Source organism: Mirounga angustirostris, unplaced genomic scaffold (genome assembly GCF_029215605.1).
Source record: "Mirounga angustirostris isolate CCGP_5_RB_7025 unplaced genomic scaffold, mMirAng1.0.hap1 SCAF_2, whole genome shotgun sequence".
Taxonomy (NCBI): domain Eukaryota; kingdom Metazoa; phylum Chordata; class Mammalia; order Carnivora; family Phocidae; genus Mirounga; species Mirounga angustirostris.
The window spans coordinates 65674025-65680024 of record NW_026991710.1 but is presented as its reverse complement, the minus strand read 5'-3'; positions in this window follow the sequence as shown (position 1 = coordinate 65680024).

The window sequence follows — 6000 nt, the reverse complement described above, 5'->3', positions numbered from 1 at the left end:
CTGTGAGTTGACTCTGTGCTAAGCCTGTCAGGCTGCTTGCCACACAAGAGCCCACAATGAACTGTTTGTTAACTGAATGGTGTTTGGCAACTTCCTAAAAGGGCAGAGGCAACCTTGGTCCCTTCTGTGGCCCATGTGGAGGCTGTCTTCCTGGAGTATCTTGCTGAAAAATGATATATGGTCTACAGTCTCACCAAACTTGACAGTCACTGTCTGCTTTTACTGATTTGTGGAGAAGATCATCTATCCCTTGCAGAAGAGACTGAGGATATATGTTTTGAAGTGTTAGGCCAAAAGATGAAGTACTTAGGAATACAAACAGCATTCTCACCAGTGTCTTCAGTATAAGGTTGTCAATGGGAAGGAAGAAGAGTGATATGGTATGCAGATGCTTTGGTGCATAGAATTAATCATATCTTTGGATAATGCAAATTGGTATCCCTAAAGGACTAGAGGAACACAAAATTTCCCAGAAATATGCCAAACTGATCAAGAGGGCTATAAGTGAAATACTGAAGGACGGGGGTGAAAACCCAGATAATGCTAAATCTGTCTATGATGAAAGCCACCTAAATTAACATTGAATAACAAAACAGAAATCCAAAGTCTTCAAGTTATCAAAACGAGATGGTATATGAATGTAGATGACATTGCTCTATCCTCTTCTTGGCTACTTCTTGCAAATCACTCTGCAATTGCTTAGCTGACTTTTGTGGCTTCAGGTTTGAGGTCTTCCATAGTCGATGAGGCAAAGCTCAGAAGACAGAGACGGGAATGAAGGGGGCTGGCAAGCTTCCCAAAAAGGGCCCACAGGGTGGCAGTACTTAAGTATGACCGCCCTAGAAACCTGTTCTCAGGTTCTAGGTATAGATTATGCCACTGTACAATCAAACGCACAAGATGTCACTGCAAAGCCCCAAACGCCAATTTATTAATTGATTAATGTAAAATTTTGGTAACAGGGGAAAGTTTCCTTTCCAGTGGCCTGAACATTTAGAAGTGCCATAAAAGATAACACCTTCCTCATACAACCATCCTTGGTAAGTAGGAGGCTGCATTATTAATCAAAGGGTGATCGACTGAGAATAGGTCCAAGAAAAAGGTAAACATTAATCTTGAGGGATGCAGGAAATGGTAAAGTCTGATTAACGATTTGCGACCCTACAAAAAAGAACTTTTATAACTATATACATTAAGTTCGGAATTTCTTTTTGGAATTTCAGACTGGAGGATGCTAGATAATCACTGCCATGTTATTTTCATGGTATATCTAATCAGTAGATTATTTGGCAGCCATTACAAGTTTAGCTGTGAAGATTATGCAACACAGGAAATGTTATGGCATAATACCTGATGAAAAAAGTAGGAAATGCAATTATATATTATACTTTAATTTCATTGTTTAAAAACAAACAACATAAGGGGCAAAACTGATATAAATTAAACATCAAAATACTCACAGTGGTTGTATTAGGAAGGTTGTCTTGATGAATAATTTGTCTTTATTTTCATTGCTTTTCAAATTGAATACATTTTTATAATGATTTAAAAAAATATAGCTGGACTGTATATAGTGACTACTGCTTTTCTCTTTTCAAGTCTCCCAAGAATCTGCATGGAGTCAGTAAATAATCATCCAGTCTCATGGCACTTTTTTTTTCTTCTGATAGATCTAGTTATTATACTAGATTAGCAAAATGATATAGACACAGTATATCCTGATTTCAGCATAGCATTTGATATATCTTTGCTCTTGATCATGACTGTTTGGATTACACAGTAACAGAAATCTTCTCAGATTTGCTAACGTAAAATGTGAATCTAGGGGAACCAAGAGCATTGTATATAACCCAAGGGAGGAAGTTCAGCTGAGGACAGAAGTCCGTAACTGCTTTATCATCAAGAGCTGAGGCAGATACCATCTGCATCTTGTCAAGACCACGTGGTCTCTGGTCCCTGGTTCTTTCTACACATCTGCTTCATTCTCTGTCTCCCCCTTCACACTCAAGCCCATGTTCTCATCTTCTCTGATCTACATGGTGCCAAAAGGCTGCTCCATCCTATAACCAAATTTTCCCCTAGCTCCAGCCCTCTGGCCAACCTCTTACAGACCCAGTATTCCAATTTCCATTCCCAGGAGAAAAAGTCCAATTGATCAGCTTGGGTCATGTGTCCACCCTGGACTTGGTCATGGCAATGGAGGTGGGGTCATGTAATGTAAATTTGGCTGCAAAGGGGCCACCCTTGATAGTGGGGAGAGTTCAGAGAAGGGGGTTGTGGTTTGGCAAACAATTCAAAAGGTATTTATTACCTAGGTTTCTCATAAGTCCTCAGGGTCAAGGTAGAAAAACAGAAGTTGGTTGAATAGATAGATTTTTAACCAACAGGAGTTGGCTGGAAGAAGATAGATTGCAACTTGTTAAATGACCACACACACAAATGATAAATCAGTGACATCCTGCTAGAAGTTTCTGGAGGGAGTGGCTTTCAGATCTTACAAGTAGATCTCCATTAGCATCCAGTAAGTCTCTGTGGTGGCTCTGTCCTGATCAACACTTTTTATCAAAGTCTTGGATTCTCTGGGCCTAGTGAATCTGTGCTTCCACTTTCCCTAATATCCTAAGTCTTCTCTATCTCCACCCCTGTCCACACTGTCAGCTGATGACAGACATCTTAACTGGCTGAGAAAAAAAGGATTTAGAACTAATTATCTGTTTATCACCAAACCCATCTACTGGCCTATATCTGACTCATATAATCTTCTTCCCCCCCCTTTTTTTTAAGATTCTATTTATTTATTAGAGAGAGAGAACATGGTGGGGGAGTGAGAGAGGGAGAAGCAGACTCCCCGCCGAGCAGGGAGCCCAATGCAGGGCTTGATCCCAGGATCCTGAGATCATGACCCGAGTGGAATGCAGATACTCAACCAACTGAGCCACCCAGACATCCCTCTTCTTTCCCTCTTATACGACAGATGAACTGTTTCTACTCAATATTGTGCATTGGATCCCATTTCCTCTCATTTACTTAAGAACTTGCCTTCTGATGACACAAAGAAATGGAAAGACATTCCATGCTCATGGATTGGGAGAACAAATATTGTCAAAATGTCTATACTACCCAAGCCATTCTACAGATTTAATACAATCCTTATGAAAATGCCAAAGCATTTTTCACAGAACTAGAACAAATAATCCTCAAATTTGTATGGAACCCCAAAAGACCCCAAATAGCCAAAGTAATCTTGAAAAAGAAAAGCAAAGCTGGAGGTACCACAATTCCTGACTTCAAGTTATATTACAAAGCTGTAGTAATCAAAACCATATGGTACTGATACAAAAATAGACACATATAGATCAATGGAACAGAATAGAAAACTCAGAAATAAACCCACAATTATATGGTCAATTAATCTTTGACAAAGCAGGAAAGAATAACCAATGGGAAAAAGACAGTCTCTTCAAGAAATAGTGTTGGAAAACTGGTCAGCTACATTCAAACAAATGAAACTGGACCACTTTCTTACACCATACACAAAAATAAATTCAAAATGGATTAAAGACCTAAATGTGAGACCTGAGACCATAAAAATCCTAGAAAAGAGCACAGCCAGTAATGTCCCTGACATTGGCCATAGCAATGTTTTTCTAGATATGTCTCCTGAGGCGAGGGGAATAAAAGCAAAAATAACCTATTGGGACCCCAGCAAAATAAAAAGCTTTTGCACAGTGAAGGAAAGAATCAACAAAACTAAAAGAGAACCTACTGAATGGGAGAAGATATTTGCAAGTGACATATCTGATAAAAGGTTAGTATCCAAAATATATAAAGAACTGATACTACTCAACACCCCAAAACCAAATAATCCAGTTTAAAAACGGGCAGAAGATATAAACAGACATTTCTCCAAAGAAGACACCCACACGGTCAACAGACACATGAAAAGATGCTCAAATAGCACTCATCATCAGGGAAATGCAAATCAAAACTACAGTAAGCTACTGTAGGAGGGCTAAAATAAAAAACACAAGAAACAACAAGTGCTGGTGAGCATGTGGAGAAAAAGGAATCTTTGTGCACTGTTGGTGGGAATGCAAACTGGTATAGCCCTGTGAGAAACAGTATGGAGGGTCCTCAAAAAATTAAAAACAGAACAATCCTATGATCCAGTAATCACACTCCTGGGTATTTACCCCCAAAATACAAAAGCACTCATTAAAAGGGATAAATGCAGCACTATGTTTATAGCAGCATTAATTACAATAGCCAAATTATGGAAGCAGTCCAAGTGTCCATCGTTAGATGAATGGATAAAGAAAATGTGGTGTATAAGGGGCGCCTGGGTGGCTCAGTTGGTTAAGCGACTGCCTTCGGCTCAGGTCATGATCCTGGAGTCCCGGGATCGAGTCCCGCATCGGGCTCCCTGCTTGGCAGGGAGTCTGCTTCGTCCTCTGACCCTATCCCCTCTCATGTGTTCTCTCTCTCTCATTCTCTCTCTCTCAAATAAATAACTAAAATCTTTAAAAAAAAAAGAAAAGAAAATGTGGTATATATATATATACACACACACACAATGGATATTATTCAGCCATAAAAAAGAATGAAATCTTGCCATTCACAACAACATGGATGGAGCTAGAGAGTATAAATGCTAAGTAAAATAAATCATTCAGAGAAAGACAAATACCACATGATTTCACTTACATATGCAATTTAAGAAACAAAACAAATGAGCAAAGGAAAAAAAAAGAGAGACAAACCAAGAAACAGACTCTTAACTATAGAGAACAAAATGATGATTACCAGAGGGGAGAGTGGTGGGGAGATGGGTGAAATAGGTGATGGGGATTAAGGAATGCACTTGTCGTGATGAACACTGGGTAATGCGTGAAAATGTTGAATCACTATACTGCATCCTGACACTAACATAACACTGTATGTTATCTATACTGGAATAATAAAAAAAAGAACTTATTTTCTGCAATTATCTCCCCACTTCCACCTACATCACCAGTTTTTATCTTTCTACTGGATCATTACCATCATCATACAACCATGGTGTGATACTAAAGAAAAAAATCAGCCCCCACACATAGAGCTATATGTCACTTAGTCTGCCAGGTGGCCATAAACTATCAGCAGACCAAAAACTCTTGTTTTAGTCCTCTTGAGCAAATACTGTATCTACTTTGAGAAATGTTTTAGTAACCTTACAAATAGCTTTCCAAATTTGTTAAACTATGGTCAACACAAAAGAATGTTATGTAGTGTACTTGTCTATTGGGGTCTTCCAAGATTTGAGTCTAGTTGTTAGTCTACAAGCAAGGAAATGAGTCTTGAGGAGAATCAGTATTCCTCTGCAAAGCAACCATTTCAGGATAGGTCATTACGAGGTCTTTAGGCAAGAGGAGAGGCTACTCTCCAAACAGTAGATGGACCAGATTCCTATTGCTGCTTAACAAATAACCACAAATTTAGCTAAAAACAACACAAATTTATTATCTTACAGGTCTGGAGGTCTCATTGGGCTAAATTAAGATGTCAGCAGGCCTCCTTTCCTTATGGAGACCTTAGGGGAGAATTTCTTTCCTTGCCTTTTCCAGCCTCTAGAGGTCACATGTATTCCTGGGCGAGTGCCTCCTCCACAGCCCTGCTCCATGCTGCACCGCCCCCGCCCCCCCCCCGCCCATCCAGCCCCTTCCTTCATCCCCAAAGCCAGCAATGTATCATCTTCACATCTCTCTTTGACCCTCCTGCCTCCCTCTTACAAGGACCCTTGTGAATACATTGCACCCTCCCGGATAGTCAAGGATAATCTTTCCATCTCAAGAGCCTTAAACACATCTGCACAATCCCTTTGCTGTGTGAAGTAATACATTCACAGGTTTTGGGGATTCAAATGTAGTCATCTTTGGGGGTGATTATCCTGCCTACTGCATTAGAGGAGAATCTGTTTTTTACTGGCAAGGAAGGCTCCACAAAATTTTGGGGTTCAAGGTC